Raw genomic sequence first — 19,540 nt, 5'->3', positions numbered from 1 at the left:
GCACAGCCAGTCCACCCTCATATGACACATTTCTGGACTGAATAAAATCCCCCACCATATTTCAAACATTGTTTTTGTCACTTGTGCACTGCATTTCCTCCTCTCACTCCATTTCCCCCACACAGTTTACTATTAGCTAGTAACACTGTGGCACTGCTGATTTTTCTGGTGCAATGTACTAACAGGGAAGGCAGTATACCAGTCTTATTTTTAATAGCCCAGCACATCTTTGTAAGAATGTGCACATATCTAGTAAAAAAAAAAAATTAAATACTTGCTTCCTGTTCTCCATTTTGAATTCTACAGGGTGGTGCAGGGGATGATGCCAAATTGCTAGTCTCCATTCTGCCATTACAGATACCCACTGCTACTTTTGGCTTGTAATAAAAAATTGCATTGGGTTATAAACCAGAAATCCCTCCCATTCATATATTAATAGCAACAAATATAGAGCCAAACACTTACCAAGATATGGGGCTAGTTCCACCTCTTCTGTTTGTGCTGCAGGTTCTGGTGGGCTGCTCCTGCAGGAGATCACCAAACAGCTTCTCCAAGCCTGGACCCAGAAGGTGATGCATCTGCTCCAGCAGCAAAGCCTCCCTGGGGTCTGGTGTGAGCACCAGAGTCACTTTGCTAGCTTAGCCTGGTGCCTGCATGCTCCCCTCCAGTCCTATAATAGATTTGGGGGTTGCCATCCCAGCTGACCAGGATGTTGTGAACCACTGAGGGTTCGGTGCTTGGCATCCAGTCAAAATCCTCACAAAAGAGGCAGGATGACAGAGAGTTCCCAGAGGTGCAGGTCTCATCACTGGCTTTCCGGAAGTCACTTCTGAGCTGCTTAATCTGCTCCTTACACTGGTTGTTGGTCTGTTGAATTCCCATCACTGCCACCTTGTCCGCTATTTCTTGGTACATGTGGTCATTTCTGGTCCTCTTATTGAAGTACAACATCTTGCTTCCCTTCCACCACATATTTACCAGTATCTTACTGTGGTCCAGTGAAAAGGTAGCACTTGGAAAAGGACTTCTTGTTGGTGGCCATAGCTAATGCAGGAGATGGTTCAATCTGTTTGAAGCTCAACGATCAGAATAAAATGGAAAGGTTAAATGCCGAGCAGCTGTACCTGAACCAGAGGATTATTTCCATTTCCAGGGAGTTGATTGGCTAGACCTTTTCCCTTGTCAGGTCCTAGGCCCTGTGTCCACAGGGTTTACTGGCCTGAATCAGACAGATTTGTGTGTAGATAGAATGTGGGGTGGGGGTTTGGCTCAAGCCTGAGCCCAGGCTTACATTTCAACGTAGACATTCCCTAGCATGGCAGTGGCCCTGTGGACATAATGCAAGGAAATCATTGATTTTCATATAACTTGTCATTTTTGTTTACATCTCTAGAATGGACATTAATCTAGTGAACATCTCAGCATATGGAAGGTACACATACTGCCTGCTCTACAATACATGGTTTGTGTTTGTTTGTGTGGCAGGAGCAGGCAATGAGGATTAATTATTTTTATGTGGTCAGTAAAAGGTAACTTTAACTGGGAATTTGTGCACACCAGAATCTATGAATTTAATATTTTATGTCTTATATTAAGTGGGCCATGTTCTCCCCACCAGCTCTTACTTTTGCCATTTCCACCAAACAAAATCTGTATTTAATATTTTTAAAAGGACAAAACATTTTCAGATTCTTCCATTCCAAATTGCAATGTCCATGAATAAAGCCACCATGAATTTAGGAGCCCACACAGGAACACCCACACACTGATTTCTAGGTCTTTCAAGAAATCTAAACTCCACATAAATATCCTGAAGATGAAGGTATGTATTTCAGACTTTGAGAAATTTTGGGCTTCATTTAGCTTCTGTTGATAGATACTCTTGCTGCCTTAAGAACTATCACCTTGAACAAGGATGAAATGGCAGGATTGTCTATTACAATAAGGGGCAGGTTGAGTATGTGGGAGGTCCCCTCACAATCAGAATGACTGATTTGCTCCCTGAGACTCCAAACACACACACAAATAGCAGAAAAGCCACCACAGAGACTACTGACAGATTTTCAGAGGTTTTTTACTAACTTGAAACTGCTTACAAACAAGTGTGTCCAGAATAACTTTGCATGGTGTCAAGTATCAGAGGGCTGGCTGTGTTAGTCTGTCTCTGTAAAAAGCAACAGAGAGTCCTGTGGCACCTTAAAGACTAACAGATGTATTAGAGCATAAGCTTTTGTGGGTGAATACCCCTTTCGTCAGACGTCTGACGAAGTGGGTATTCGCCCACGAAAGCTTATGCTCCAATACATCTGTTAGTCTTTAAGGTGCCACAGGACTCTTCGTTGCTTTTTACAGAATAACCTTGATCACTTCACTTACCTGTTTTTCCCCTTTCCTTGGTTCTTTTTCAATCTTTTCTTTTTTTAGACTGTAAACACATTGGTACAAGTCCTGATTGGGTCCTTGTGAACTACAATAATACAAATAATAAGCTTTCTCCCTTCTCTCTGATAATTAAAATATCTCTAGCCATACCTATGAAAGACCTCATAGTTCTTTTATTGATCAAGACAGATCTGGCTCCACATTATTTGGTTGGAGCCAGTGGTGGCTGATCTCATTAAGATTCAAAGCTCAGTCTGTCTGGTCTCTTGGAGAGGGGACAAGGAAACACCATTCTGAACTGAATCTAGGTATTTCATGCAAGAATACTCTTAAAACTTTGTATTTGAGGCCATGTTAGGGCTAAGGTCCAGGGCTGTTTGCAAGTTTTAATCTCAACCAGTGATTGAAAATCATAGAATACCAGGGTTGGAAGGGATCTCAAGAGGTCATCTAGTCCAACCTCCTGCTCAAAGCAAAACCAATCCCAAAACAGATTTTCACCCCAGTTCTCTAAATGGCCCCCTCAAGGATTGAATTTACAACCCTGGATTTAACAAGCCAATGCTCAAACCACTGAGATATCCCTCCTCCACCTACCATGCTTTAATGCTACTCTCATAAGATGAGCTCTTACAGAATTTTTGACATGGTCATGAGAATAACCCTTCTTGTAGGTTTCCACTGTTTAAAGCCATGCTGGAAGTAGATGAAATACAAAGCCAAACCCACAGGCAGGGATTCATACTGGGGATTAAAAATTAAAACACCATCCTTTGCCATGTGTTCATATATTAGGTTCCAGTTTGGATCCATCTCTTCTTAGAAATAAGAACATGTACTTCTACTACCCAGGTTGAAATCATTTAGTATGTCTCAAGAAACAGTAGAAACTAACCAGTTTGATGTTTCAGATGAGGCTAGCAAGTCCTTCTGGCAACCTAGAAAATTATTTTCCAGTCTTATTGATTAGTTTTACAAGCAGCCACATATTCTGTAGGTATAAGATATAAATTGGTGGGTTTTACAGAAATATCAGACCAGGTATTCCATGAAAGAATAATAAAATGTTAGCCTTATTTAGGGAGGGTTCAACTATACAGGATGTTTTTCTTTTAGAAATCTTTGACAAATGCCTTGTAACCATAGAAATGATTTCTGAGACAGCAGGAGTAGCTAAAATAGATTAAATTAATGTGCTAGGCTCCCTTTTTCACAGCATGTTTCACTTTAATTGATTACACTATAGCCAAACTTAAATTACTAATATCAGTGCTGATAGAAGAAAATGAATATTTAATAAAATCCCTTTGTGTAGTTTTAATAAATTAATCTATTTGAATAAGCTATAATTTGTGATAGGCATTTAAAGCTATTTTTGTATCCTGAACAGTCTGTTCAAGAGCTTATAAATACAAAGAGCAGAATAAGACAAAAATAATTTAACAATGTAGGGAAAAAAACAATTAACTCTGCAACATGATATACAGAATTTGCATGTTAGGATTCAATAATATTCTTGATTTGCACAATAGATTTGTCACCATGCTAACATTTTAAGCACTGTTCTGAAACTGCAAGAGGCTCTCTGAATAGGTTGATTTAAAAAAAAACACCACCACCACCTTAATACATTAGGTGTCAACTCCAAAATGGGGCAGAATTAGTCGATAAAAACCCGTAATTGTAATTAATTTCTAGGCCCAGGTACAAATCTATAGTTTTGTGGATTGCAAAAGCTTGTATTTATAGATATTCTTCATAGAATAATTAGGGTTAGAATAATCAATAGACTAAATAATTTTAATAGGGTAAATCTAGAGACCAGTCACAGAGAAAAATTGGAACATGATGCAAAAACCCAATCCCAAAACAACTAAGCATCTAACAAAAGCACAAGAGCGTTTCATATTAAGGCCAGAGGTTCATAGTACAACCAACAGTGGAAGGCAGGCAATTTCATACTGTGGAATTCTATTTGGTATTTTACAATCAAAAAGGGCAGGCCTAACATTTTGTTTTATATTAGCCATTACTTACATTTTTTTTACAAGATTTAGCATTATAATACCATGATTATGCTTATGAGAAAACCATTCTTGTCATAAAGCCCCATTGACTTCAGTGGAGCCAGGATTTCAGCCATTATGCCTACCAAGCGCCCTTTTTTCTATGTGAGCAAGTACATAGGATAAGCTTATCAGTTAATATTTCTACACTATGCACTCATAACCCTCACTGCAAATGTATGGATTAATCTTCATTGCATTTTAAGATGAATTCATGTTCCCTCGCTTTTTACAATTCTTTTTCAGTCTTCAGCGTAACCCACTTTCTATCTAGTTTGGGGTTTCCTATTTGGCAGTTTACTAGCAAGCAGGCATATTTTAAAAAGTTTTGTTGTCATGGTAAAATTGTTCTGTGTTTGTGTGTATGTTGCTGCCCTTGTGTCATGGCTGGTAGTACAGAAGTCTCAAAACTCTTCTAAAGGACACAGAAGGAAATTGCTCTTACTTTTACCTCTTGCATGTATTTAACAGTTACAATCGGGGCTTTCATTAAAATTTGGATACTGCAAAGTACTGATTTTACATCCAAATGTCCGGACAAGCCATCTCTTTTGCTAGTCCATCTTTAGCTGCTTCAGCATTGATACCTCCTCATCAGTAATCTACAACTGAACCGTGCTGCTCAGATTTTCCCCTCATCCGGTTCATCCAAATTTAGCTGTTTCTGATAATGGTATTTTTCATTAAAACATTTCCTGTTGGGGATAATTTCATTTGTTCCAGTTTCAACCTTTTGATGGAAAAGTTGAGTGTAAATATGTAGTCTGTTGCTTTCCCCTTAAAATTTATTGTTATTTATCCTTTGCAATATATTTAAATATGAAATAGTTGTTTGTTTGTCAAATTTGTTTGTCAAATTTTCTCCTAGTTTTTTTTAATTTCAAACAGCTGTATTAGTGACCAAGAATGTCAAGATGTTCTGCTGCACACATTGTTTCTAAGGGCTTGTCTACACTGGCAAGTTTTTTTCAATGAAACTAATGTGGCCAAGGAAAAATTGACAAAAGCAAAGTCGCCAAAGCGAGTCTACATTTGCTCCCTCTTTCTACAGATCCTGTTCACATTTGGGGCACCTTTTTCGAGAAATTTGCCCGTATGTGTCCCGATTCATATGGGTCACTTGCAGCTGCAACTGAACAGACTCCTCTCCCCATATACTGATCAGATCCAACAGCTCAGCAGTGGTCCAAGCGGGAGCGCGTTTGGTGCCATAACCAGCCATGCTCACCTGGGAAGCCACCTGGGAAGCTCCTCGGGGAAGCCGGCAAGCAGGAAATGAAATTTAAAATTCCCGGGGCTTGCAAGGGGGAGGGGCGGGTTGGCAGCATGGGAATTGTGAGTTACTTTCTGGAGGCCAATAAAATCGGGAAAAAAAGATTGGTGTCTACACTGCATGTTTGTCAACAATAAAAGGAGGGGAAAAGACAAAAGTCTCTCACAGAGGTGGAAGTTTTTTGTTGCCAAAACTAGACTTTTTTTTTTCAAAACAAGTCACATTGCAGTGTGTATGCTATTGCTGTTTTGTCGCCAAAAGCCAGTTTTGCAACAGCAACATTCATATATAACTAAGCCAAAATAAAAGTGATCTGTCTGGATCACACTGTATGGTTGAGCATTATTGACCTGCCTGTTTCACCTAATTTGTACATAAACATATAAAATATTGGAATACTGCAGGAGAGGGAAATACACTCCTTCATGCTTAACAGGATACAGAGCTTATCCTCTCACTCAATATTTTTGCAGTAGTTTTAAAAGAATCTGCAAAATTCTTTAAAAGACTTCAGGGAGAACAGTGGAATACAGTGTACCACAGTAGAGTGCCTTGTAGTCAGCCACCATACTGAAATAGAAAAATTAAGCTCAGTCACTGAGGTAGATTCATGAAGATGAATTTGACAAACTCTCACGAAAAGCAAAGCATATGGGAAGTGATGTATGCCTAGCATTTTCAGTGCTTTATATTGCTAAATAACAAACACTGGGGGGAAAAAATCTACCATCCAGTTCTGTACACTATTATAGAAGGTCACTAATTCTTCCATTTTTGGTTGAAAACATATTTGGAACACCGAATAAAATTGCCTAAGTTCATTGAGCTACTGGCTCTGTATTTCAGAAACACAGCTACTCTAAACTTGGACTGTGAATTTGCCATTACTTGTCATATTTAACTTTTGATAAACATCATATCTCTGTTTAAATACCAGCAATGGAGGTGGTACAGGCAAGGAAAAGAGTATATAACCAGTAGTGAAAATAGTGAAACTCTTGCTCAGTGTGACCCAATATTCTTTCACAATATTCACATATTGCTGCAAATATTTGCTAGACTCTGACGATAGCTATCGAAGAAGTTCTTTCCACTCTTGCCTCACTTTCAGGAAAAAAATACATAGTGGCTGAATGGACTAGCTGTGAAGTACTAGAATTGAGTGAGAACATTAATAATGCGATAGAGAACACCACTGACTGCCACGTGAGGCAGCTAAGATCTTTACATCTTTTTTGTGTAAAACAGAGGATATGCATCTGACTATCTTTCATAAAGATTCTGCTAGTTTGTACAATCATTTGCATAATGTGCATATTTGCATACTTGTCCCACTTATTCCCACTAAAAAGTCTTACTTCTATTACCACTTATAAAATAGGAGATAATTTACTGTACACCTTCCTTCAAAGATCTGAAGTATGGGGATGAAAAAAACAACAATGCCAATTAGGGCTTATAAGGCTGCCAGTGATCTGAGGGGCAGCTCTCAGTACTACATTCTCAATCTGAATTAGATAGGCCAGCTGCATTTATTTAAAAGAAAAAAAATTGAGGTACTATATCTAAATCCCTACAGGAAATAGAAAAGCATGCAGAGAAGAACCCCTGTAGTGCAAATTTAATTGACTCTTATTATCCAAATAGACTGGATAATTTAGAAATTTGTATCTGCATAAAATTGCAGAAGGGGTTGATTATAAAGCAGCAACCATGGAAAATAGAGATTATATTTTTAAATGAAAAAAGAATAAAAAGGTTGAATTATTTTTATTAATGTAGAAACAAAACAATTGTCCAAACACTTTCCTTCCTCTTTAGCTTAGTCATGATACCAATTTCATAATGACATGTCTTTTTTAAGGAAGTTTTCATGGCTGCTTCTGAGCATGTGGATTTAAATATCAGGATAACAAATTATAGTGAGGAAACCAACAGGAAAAGTTAAACTGCTGTAGTAAGGTGAAAAATGAAAGCCAGAAGGCTGGAGTTCAGATGAGATGACAAATAAGTGATTAATGAACTGAAAATGATTATTGTTGATCTCATTCTCCAGTCAACATAGTTCTGTCCTGTACAAAGAGGCCATGTTTACTGGATCAGAATCATACTCCAGATCCAAAAGTTGCAAACGTTAATATGCATAGAAATTGGATCATTAATCTTGCAACTTAAGCCCATGTGTTACATTTGGAGATGTGTCCCTCTTAAATCAGAATCCAGGAAGAACTGATAACAAAACAGTGCTAGCCTGGCAGTCTGAGTCGAAGACAATTTTAATCATTCCTGTAACAATTGTAACACAGAAGTGTAGTACAATCTGCTCTTTCCACACTTATTCACTGGGATATTGACAGTCCCTTTTTGTGGGGCATTTCTGTCTTTGTCTGTTTCTGGCACCCTATAAGATTGCAGGTGTTACAGTTTGTCATTGCTAATGACTTCAGCCAGGCATTGGAAGGAAAGTCCTTCAAGGACAAAATGTTTAGTTGTGTTTTAGGAATGTATGGTTCATAACCTCACACTGTCATTCACTGACCTGCAGTTTCAAGAAGTGCACAAAAACATGATGCTCAGTTATTAGGTGGTGAGCATGTTATTGTGTTAGCTGACCTTTTGTAGCTTCTGTCTACGACAGATTGTCACAGTGTCTGATGTTAGAAGTGCCAGAATGCTAAAAATGTGTGATATGTATACACAGTTTTGAAAGTGAAAAGTTCATAATATGCGTCCCAAGAAATGCTAGAAAAATTTAGTAGGAATTTTGATTAATTGAAAACCAGTAACTCTTTGCCCTTGATAGAGGACAAAACACCCACTTTCTGTCAAATGACTTACTGTACCTTAAGTCAAGAAGACAAAGAAAAGATATAAAATCTCTATGAGAAAAGAGTGCAACTGAGCCAATAAGAGCCTCCACCTTGAACTTCCTTACAACCCTGACCTCTATAGATTGAATCAAAGAATCAGAATATGTTCTAGTTATTTAAAACTAGTTTGATATGTTCTATCTTTATCTTTGGAAACCACCTCCCAAGGGCTGCTGGTGGGTCAAAATTCAGATACAAACCAGAATTGTATTTTTGCATCTTTTTTTATTAGAAAAAAAATAATGTTATAAACTTTAAGATAAGGAACTGTAGAGCTAAAGATAAAACATACCTAAGTATTAAAAATATAGAAATTCATAGTTAAGGAAAGGCAGTCCATCTTGCATTAATCTTCATCCTAGAATATTGAAGGAACTGGCACAAACAATAGTAACTTGTCTCTTTCTTACTCTCCATATACATACAATATACTCAAATGTCTCTCAACTCAGCCACCCACTGTGGTCAAGAGCCCACAAACTATCTCATTTTTATTTTCCATATGAATTCCAGAAACTTCATCTCCTATTTCACCATGGCACAAAACCCAATCTGTGCTATTCACCATTGTTATACATACTGGAAATCACATTGTAGTTTCTCTATGCACCCTGCATTTGTGCAGCTTCCACACACAGATCACATCCAAGCCCTTCAGCATATATAAAACTCAGAATATTCCAGTTCAGTAAACCAGGCAAGTATATTACAGTTTTCCACGGAGAGCAGAAAGGAGTCAATGTACTTGCAGACTGTATTGCATTTTCCATTTGTAGACAATGATTCAAAAAATATCTGAAGATGCAGGATAAAATCCTAGGTTAATTGAAGACAATGGCAAAACTCCCACTGACTCCAGCCATACTATTATGGGCTGGATTGTCACCTCACAATCTAGCTTGATTTAGGGGCAATGTGTAGCTGCACTGCCCCAAGAGCAGGTGCAGAGATCTTTGTTCCCTCCTTCCTCCTAGTTCCGTGGGAAAACAAGCTGCACCAACACTCTTCCTTGAAGAGCTTGTTTCCCCCTTTTGTGCCAAGTTAGCTGGGCTAGCTGGCACATTGGCACAAGGCAGAGCCAAGATGCCAGCCACTCCTCATCTCTGCCTGCCTACTTTTAACTTTGCGGGAAAGAGAACAGCATCCCAGCTGTGCCTGCTTGCCCCGTTGCATAGGATCGGGCAATGCAAGTGACCCATGCAGGGGAGTACAGATTTTTACACATCCTTATTCCCCTGTGAAGGTCCATATCCTTATTCCTCTTGGCTCAGCCATGAGCATATGCAAGCATACCCCTGTTGTATATAAGATGGCCATGGTTCCTAAGATCTTCTGTTTGCCCTACCTTGCTCTGTTCTTTGGAATTTATTCTAGCTGGAGGATTCCATTTTCTTCCTGCATAACCTCTGAAGGATCCACTGGGCCATGTGTATGTTATAATGAATTCATTGATATAGCTACAAATAACACCTATTTTGTGGACAAATGTTTTAAAGTTTATTTTCAAGCTATTATATGGCCTAGATTTTAGTGGTACTGTATTTAATAGCATATTTAACTTCAACGTTTTACAATCAGTTGTAGTTTTAGCTGGAGGAACACAACAAAATAAAATTAGACATGTTCATTGCCTTTTTTAGAGTGTACTTTTTAGGCACCCATAACAAATAGTCTGATTTACTACCTTTAAAATTTTCAAGGAATATTCTAATATATCCTGAAAATGATCACAGAACTCACCTAATTCTACATTTGAAGGAGAATGTCCACTGGGTTTATTATAGGATGCTGGTTACAACCTGGACTGCCGAGTGAGAAGCTCTATTTTTAAAGCATTTTTTCTAGTTAAAGACAGCTTGACTAGTTTTCTTCATGGTTTGCAGAAACACACAGTAGGGTTCCATTCTGAAACTTATTTCCAACTACAAATTCCCAGTTACAAGAGAACCATGCAAAATTGCATGTGTGGGAACTAAACCTCTGGTCTTGAATGTTAAAAAGAAAAAAAAAGAGAAAAAAAAAGAAAAAAGAAAAACTCAAACAACGTAAAGGTCTTGCACTAAGGGAAATTTCTGCGACATTGGTGATGCAGTCTGTAGAAGGCGAAGAGTGTTCTCTCTAAGCTGTAACCAGCCACCGAGCAGCAAACTGCTCACACATGCCCCAGTATATGGATAGTGAGATACAAAAGAAATAACTTGGCTTAATTACATTTTATTTTCTTGAAATATCTAAAACTCTCCTTGAAAACCCATGTATATAACTGAAAAGCTTGAAAGGGTAGTTACAATCCATTTGAGGGGCACAAAAGAAAATTTCAGACTGGGATTTTTTTAAATGATCCATAATTCGAATTTGGTTTGACCAGTTTCCTTCAGACTTTACAGAGAAATTCTCCTTAGTCTTCAGAGTAAACATAGACACGTTCAGACCAAAGCAATATTGCTAGCCAAAGTTTTCAGTTATGGGCTAGCAACTAAGGATGGTTGCAACTTTTATCAGTGGAGAGCCTGTCATCAGTAAACATTTTAAGTTTAGAGAGATTTATTTGTGTTTATTTACTTTTGATTTAAAACAAACAGCTTGCCAATACAGGGTCTGAATTGCCTGCAAGTTATTTAAAATTACAATCTAAAATTAAATATCCTGTTCATTTCTTCCACGAAACAGTAGCTCTGAAATAACCAATAGCCCAAGGTATTGGCCAGAACTTCAGTCACCCCTAACTCTCCATGGAGATTAGGTGGAGTAAGTAGGCCCTACAGCATATAAAAAGGAGTATCACTTAAGCAACCTGTAGACGTTCTGTGTCCCTCACTATGAATATGCATTTTACACTGAGGTTATAATTGAAAGAAAGGGATTTCCCCTTTACTAGGACTTTTAGCCATTAAACACTTTAGGGATCTTTAGGACAGATGAGTCTACAGGAATGCACTCTCCCTGCACAGCTAGACAAGGTGCTATGTACAGACTAGAGTTGGCCAGAAAACAGTATTACTGTCCCACAAGAAATTCTGACATTTTGAAATGTGTTAACCTTTTGAACCAGAACAAAAAGCTGACATTTCCAAATTAACTGATGAAGCAGAAATCCTGAAAAAATGTTGATTCAGAAGCATCCAAATATTTATTTTTTTGATAATGACAAAATGTTACAATACAATATACAATATTAAACATAATAAATTCCAAATGTTAAAATGTGTATACATATATTAATTTTATCGTAAGTCAAAACAAAATTAAATTAAATTATAAGGCAAAAATCTTTCTTTTCAACTTTATTGAAAAAAAAGAAAGTGAAAACAAATCTTATAGACTTGTGCCTGTCAAAAATTTAATGGAAATTGATATGATCCCAGAAAGTGTTTTGATCTTGACAAAACTGCATTTTCTGATAGAAAACTGTTCTATGATTTTTTTTGTCATTAGCGCTAATACAGACAAAGAGAAACGAAGTTTAAATAAAACTAACCCTTCTTTGTGGGTAGAATTCTGGCTTTGAGTCAGCAGTTCCCTAAAGTCCAATCCCAGGAGGTTTTCCAGTTCTCCTTCTTGGGAGAGGTTTGGCTCTTCTAACAATCTCAGCGGGGTAACCTGCTCAAATGAATTCTTTCAAAGGCACAGATCTGCCTCATTTCAACAACCATTGAGAATTTTTTCCCAAAGAAACAATATAGACAGGAAGCTCTTGGTCCCAGGAAATTCCCCTTTGGAACTCTCCAAGGGCCCATACAGATGGTCACCCACCACCACCCAAACATGACTGAAGTTTCAATGTTCTGCCTCTCCTTTTCTTCATAAATTTGCTCTTTAAAAAGAAGATGAGATGAGAGGAGAGGAGAGGAGAGGAAAGGAAAGGAAAGGAAAGGAAAGGAAAGCAGGAGCTTACAAGTATAAAAGAAAGAAGAAAGCTGATGAAGCCTTCTTTTATTTTTGAACCAAAGGGAACTCTTTTGTAGGAGAGTAAAGATGTGTCTGAGCAGAGCTTTCACAGAGCCCACCTAAGATAATTCATTAGAATGACAGGAGGGAAAAACATCCTACTAGGCTTTGTCCAGACCCAAAGGAAGAAGAAATGTGCACTTTTATCTATATTAGTGTTACTTTTCAAAGTGATGTTCAGGGTTTTAGCTGGAGAACTTCCGTTAGCACCAATGGAAATTGAGAGGCTTTATCTCTGTTCAATGCTTTGAAAATATTCCCCTCTATGGTACAGGCAGAAAAAGTGTTATATAAAATATCTGTGATTTATTTATTTACTTGTTTTTCTCACTGAACTGGAATAACCAATCCTAAATAAATGGTTTTTTGCATATGGTCTATAGAGTTTAAGATACCTACCCAGATATAAAAAGGGACACCAGAGCAAGGTAGGCAATTTGACTAACCATCACAACAGAACACCCTAGCAAAGTAAAGAGATTAGGAATGTAGAATTTTTGTATAGATGTTTACACTGTTTTATACTGAAAACAAGCTCTTCTGCACTTCATAAATACTGCAAATAGTTGCTTTTCTCCCTGCTCCAGTATATCTAGATGTGCTAAGACTAGGGGGGAAAAGCATCAGAAGCTGCAGACAGAATTCTCTTAATGAAACCACAGCACACAAAACATCACGTGAAAGTAGCAGTATTACCAACACCATGCATTTGTGTGTGAGATATATTTTTATTTTCTATCTTGTTTGTGAGGCTTTGGGGTACAACTTTTCTATGTAACCATGAGAGAGCAATTTTTTTAAAAAAATGAAAGCTAAGATTCTTATGTACTCACGTGACTCATGGAGCTGGGGCTTTAAGAAAAACACAGTATATTATGACTTGCAATACAATAGTGAGAATTGGCAATAACGGCAAAGTTGAGAATTTGTAAATGTGTATAACTTACATAGTGAGGAAACAGATGTTACAGTATAGCAGAGAAAGCAAGTAACACTGGATAGAAAGTGATGTAAACTAAACCAGAAGGACTTAACTGAGACATAACTTACCCCAACATTTATATCACCTCTGCATTTGGCCAGAGCGCAGAGCATCAGTTTTAAGAGGTGAGCAATGAGCAAGTTTCAAGGATGCTAAACAAATGAAGTATCTGGTATAACAGCTACAGATCATTGGGGAATAGCGGAAAGCCTTCACCCATCCCCCAAAATAAGGAATAAAGTGGAGAGGTACAGAAAAGTCAGAGCTGCCTTACAGTGGCCGAGAGAGAGAGAGAGAGAGAGAGAGAGAGAGAGCGAGCAATAATTCCTCTACTTATTGCCAAGAAAAGGGAAAAGACCGTCAGGGCCCCATGTGTCTCCTTCCAATCAAATAGCCAGCAGGAGAGGAAAGAGACTAGAACAAAGTGCTAGTTTTAGCTTAGTAAATCTGTCCGAGCATGGTTTGAGTTCACTTTAATGACAAGCATAGAGTGAAGTTTGCCAATGTAAAAGCAACATGGGTTGAAAAAATAAAGAAGTTCATCCTATTACAGAAGCTATTAAGGCAAGAGGACAATTGCTATGTAAATGTTCTAGCATCATTTTGTCACAGATAAAATAACTCTTGTGTGTCCCATATGTAACTTAAAAAATGAAAGTTAAGCTGTTTGCATTTTCATTCTCTTTTTCCTTAATTAATTGATTTTTTTCACTGCAAAATCATAGATCAAAAAACCATAACAAACACTAACACTAGGCAAGTGAACAGCTCAAGAGCTAGAAACACAAGTAAAAAAAAAACTTGGAATCATCCTCTGGAAAGATCTGACACTGACATCTGATATTGACACTTATACATCAGTTTCTACCACTAGCCATGGGGTGTCCCTTTGAACCATATTTGATACAATTCAGGGACTTGATACATTTAATAAAACACTTGAGCTGGGATATCCACTCTGTAAGGGAATGGAATATCCATCTCCAATTCCAGGTTGACAGGGGATGGGGCATGTATATAGCCTAAGCTCATGTGATAAGAAAACATTTATTATCAGTAGTAGTATTACCGTATTGCCTAGATTCTTTTTGAAATGTCAACGAAAAATTTTCCTCAAAAAAAGGAGAAAAAATTGATAAGGTTTTCACAAAGTATTCTTCCATTTCCCCCTCAACCATTTCTAGATCTTTTAGAACAGGGGTCGGCAACCTCTGGCACATGGCTCGCCATGGTAAGCACACTGGCGGGCCGGGATATTTTGTTTACCTGCCACGTCGGCAGGTTCAGCCAACCGCGGCACCCACTGGCCACAGTTCGCTGCTCCAGGCCAATGAGGGCAGCGGGAAGCCATGGCCAGCACATCCCTTGGCCCACACCGCTTCCTGCAGCCCCCATTGGCCTGGGACGGCAAATCACAGCCAGTGGGAGCCGTGGTCAGCCGAAACTGCTGACGTGGCAGATAAACAAACTGTCCCGGCCTGCCAGGGTGCTTACCCTGGCAAGCTGCGTGCCAGAGGTTGCCAAGCCCTGTTTTAGAATCTAAGTGCTGAACCTGCATTTCTTGATTCAGAACTTCTCAGATGAACTGCTGTTCCCAGGACCGGAACTTAAGACAGACAGAAGGGAGGAGAGACAAGAAAGGTTAATGATGTGTAGTTCAGAAGTATATGATAATACTTATAGCAGTGATTGGCAACCTTTGGTACATGGGAAGCATATCCCTTCCTGCAGCCCCCATTGGCCTGGAACGGTGAACCACGGCCAGTGGAAGCCACGATCGGTTGAACCTGTGGACGTGGCAGGTAAACAAACCAGCCTGGCCCACCAGGGTACTTACCCTGGTGGGCCGTGTGCCAAAGGTTGCCAATCCCTGACTTATAGGAAAGCATTAAGCCTTTTCTTTTTGAAAGAACACAGAAATATTGAAAACGAGGAGTCCGATGGCACCTTAAAGATTAATAAATTTATTTGGGCATAGTTTTCGTGGGTAAAAATCCCACTTATTCACATGCATGGAGAAAGCTTTAAGGTGCCACCGGACTCCTGTTGTTTTTGTGGATACAGACTAACACAACTCCCCTCTGATACTTGAGATTCTAGAAAACCATAACATAACAAGTAACACAATATTGCCAACTCTCCAGAATTAATTGAGCATCTCAGGATTTTTGGCAAGGAGGAGCTTTCATTATGACGATGCAAGAAGCTTGTCCATTCCCAGGATTTTCAGGACTGCCCTAGATGAGACAACAGCTTTTCTCTGATTCTTCAGAGTGCTCTGAGGCATCTTATCTATCTGGGAAGTGGCAACTGCTTCCCAGGGCATCAGGTGGCAGGGAGTGCTGTTTAGTGCTGCAGAGATGTTCCAGAGAAATGGGGGAGGGAGGAGTGTCAGGGGAGCATTGCTTCTTGCAAAAGGCTCAACTAATCACAGGTTGTTTGTACTGTAACGTTATTATTTATCTGAATGGTTGATACAGTCTTTTGCATAGAAACGCTGTCATTATAGGCCATTTTTGGAATACTACAAATACTTTCAGCATTTAATATTTTTGAAATATTCAGTGCAGGGAGATGACATAACAATGTTGTCACTAAGGATGTTAGTTCCTGGTTAGCTGCCCATTAGCTAACACTGATTAGTTATTTCATTCTTATTTATTGCAGTATTGCAGTGTTTTCCAAACTTGGGACACCGCTTGTTTAGGGAAAGCCCCTGGCGGGCCAAGCTGGTTTGTTTACCTGCCACGACCACAGGTCTGGCCGATCGTGGCTCTCACTGGCTGCGGTTCGCTGCTCGAGGCCAAAGGGAGCTGCTGGAAGTGGCGGCCAGTATGTCCCTCAGCCCATGCCACTTCCCACAGCTCCCATTGGCCTTGAGCAGCAAACCGCGGACACTGGGAGCCGCGATCGGCCGGACCTGTGGATGCAGCAGGTAAACAAACTGGCCCGACTCGCCAGGGGCTTTCCCTAAACAAGCGGCATCCCAAGTTTGGGAAACACTGCAGTACTGCATAAACACATTAAGTTACTCTTATATAGTAACAGAGTATATTTCTCTTTTGCTGTTGTATACAATGTTGGGATAAAAAGTTGGGAGCATGATTCTGCTGCATAGAGTAGTGTCTAATTTTTTTCTAAAATCCTTCTCCTGACATGTTACTCTGCACCCGGTTTGGCTAAATTCAGAAAGCAGGAGTTGATATAAAATTCTTTAACACATTTATCGGAAACTCATCAATCCCAAAAAATAATGTAAGTTCTATGTGCGAATGTGAATTGTGATGCATGACTTAGCTCAGTGGCTCTCAAACTATGTCATCCAGTCCTTCCTTTAGCAAAAGAAATAAACTAGAAAACTAGAAGAGAAGAGAATCAAGAGAGAAATAGGAAATGGATGGTAGTTCACCTATCTTAGGGGTGAGGAGAAAAAAGCAGAGTCTTCATCTTAGCAGCCAGGAAGAGGCATGCATTTTTGTATGCATTAAAGGTTGATTCTTCAACCTGAAATTATCACACACACATTGGCAGTGGGGAGTTAAAAAGAAAAAAGACAGACCAAAAAAATGATTGGAGGTTGTTTAAAATATAATGATTTTGGGAGACAATCTCATGACTTTGGGAAGTTCCATCATTTTTTATTTCTTGAGGTTGTCAATACAGGTAATGTTTTCCTCCAAAGGGCTTAACTGATTTTATTCTGTGGGTGAGGTAAATTTTAATCTTCAATCTCTTTGATATTCCATTGTGGGAAGGGAATCCATCCCCCCTGAAAATCAAGACAGCGAGCAGCATTATCTCCCGTAAATGTAAACAAACTTGTTTGCCTTAGCACTTGGCTGAACAAAAATTGGACTGAGTGGAATTGTAGGCTCTAAAGGTTTACATTGTTTTGTTTTTGAGTGCAGTTATATAATGTGACAAATTTCCTCCTCTACCTTGGTTTGTCCTGCACTTATTGGCAGATTTTCTCACCTCACAGATTCACCCTGTGGGTCGGGAAACAGCCCAGAGACCTTCCCCTCTGGTAGAAGCCACAGTCCAGGTCAATTCCTCCTGTGTTTGATCAGGAGTTGGGAGGTTTGGGGGGAACCTGGGCCCACCCTCTACTCTGGGTTCCAGCCCAGGGTCCTGTGGACTGCAGCTGTCTAGAGTGTCTCCTGGTACAGTTGCACGACAGCTACAACTACCTGGGATACTTCCCCATGGCCTCCTCCCAACACCTTCTTTGTCCTCACCACCGAACTTCCGCCTGATGTCTGATAACGCTTGTACTTCTCAGTCCTCCAGCAGTATGCCTACTCACTCTCAGATTTTTGCACGCACTTCCTCTCTTCTGGCTCCCTTTGGCCTGACTGGAGTGAGCCCTTTTAAAGCATTAGAGGGGCCTTAATTAGAGTCAGGTGCTTAACAGCCTCATCTGACTCTTAGCAGGTCAATTGGAGTCAGGTGTTCTCATTAGTCTGGAGCAGCTCCTGCTCTGGTCATTCAGGGAACAGAAAACTGCTTATCCAGTGGCCGGTATATCTCCCTTCTACTACTCTGCTGTTCCCAACTGGCCTGGGTCTATCACAATAACAACAACAAAAATCTAAATTTGTAAATTGTACTTTCATGCAAAAGAGATTGCACTACAGTATTTGTATGAGGTGAATTGAAAAATATTATTTCTTTTGTCTATTACTTTTAGAGTGCAATATTTGTAATAAAAATAACAATATAAAGTGAGCACTGTACACTTTGTATTCTGTGTTGTAAGAGAAATCAATATATTTGAAAATGTAGGAAAACATCCAAAATATTTAATAAATTTCAATTGGTATTCCATTGTTTAACAATGTGATTAATCATGGTATTCTATTGTTTAAAACTGCGATTAATCATGATTAATTTTTTAAATCGTGATTTTTTTATTCACATGAGTTAACTGTGATTAATCCACAGCCCTACTTATTTTCTGTCTGTTTGCAGCCCTGACATCAGAAAAAAATAATTATCCTAATGAATTCATATTAGACTAAACCCTATTATAGGAACATAGACACTGACAGACTGATCAGAGCTGTGGTTTATTTAGTCCATGAATGTCTGATCCTATTCCCCAGTAGTGAGGGATTGTTTTAAATCCTTAAACTCGGAGCTTTATACCCCTTTCAAACCTTTCAAATGGTTGTCAGCATTGCCACAGAGAATGCAGTACTTGAGAATGAAAATAACAGGGGTCAGAGGAAATGCTTACTGAGGAGGGAAGTGCTTCTACAGCTCCAACAATAACATAAAAGTAACTCCTCTGGTATACTTTTATGTGTCTGTGCATATTTGTTTCAGTACTTTTTCAGTTTTTCATTTGACAGAACAAATATTCAAAGTTAATCTGACCTTAATAGGACTTGAATCAAGCACATACAGCACAATATTAACAAATCATGGTGTTATTTGTTATGTATCATGGCACAAGACACAAAAGAAAGGGAAGGTCCCTGATCTACAATCTAAATAGACTGATAATATTATAATATATTCAGTTTAGTTGTAGTCATGTCAGTCCCAAGATATTAGAGAGACAAGGTGGGTGAAGTAATATCTTTTATTGGACCAACTTCTGTTGGTGAGAGAGACAAGCTTTCGAACCACACAGATCTTTTCTTCTGGTCTGGAAAAGCTAAATGCAAGATGGAACAAATTGTTTAGCAGAAGTCGTTAGCTCATATTTTAAGGGATCTTTCAAGGTAGAGTGGCCCATTAACACCCCTGTAGTCACAGAGCAAAAAGGTGGGTGAGTGGGGTAGCCCTTTTTGTCCTATTACTGTAAAGGTGATAATGGGTATTCTATCCTGCATTTAACTGCTGCAAGGTTCGGTTCCGCAGCAGGGAGGCAGCAGGGAATGGCTCTGGCAGCTCCCTGCCGCACATGTAGACAAGGACTAGAATGTTCTTTCTTTGCTCTTTACAACTCTAATGAATGAAGCAGAGTCATCTCCCAATGTTTTGTCCCAGAGATTCTATAATATTTCATAAA

The sequence above is a fragment of the Mauremys mutica genome, chromosome 2 (assembly GCF_020497125.1).
Source record: "Mauremys mutica isolate MM-2020 ecotype Southern chromosome 2, ASM2049712v1, whole genome shotgun sequence".
Taxonomy (NCBI): Eukaryota; Metazoa; Chordata; order Testudines; family Geoemydidae; genus Mauremys; species Mauremys mutica.
The sequence above is the reverse complement of the archived record's forward strand: the minus strand, read 5'-3'. Positions refer to the sequence as shown.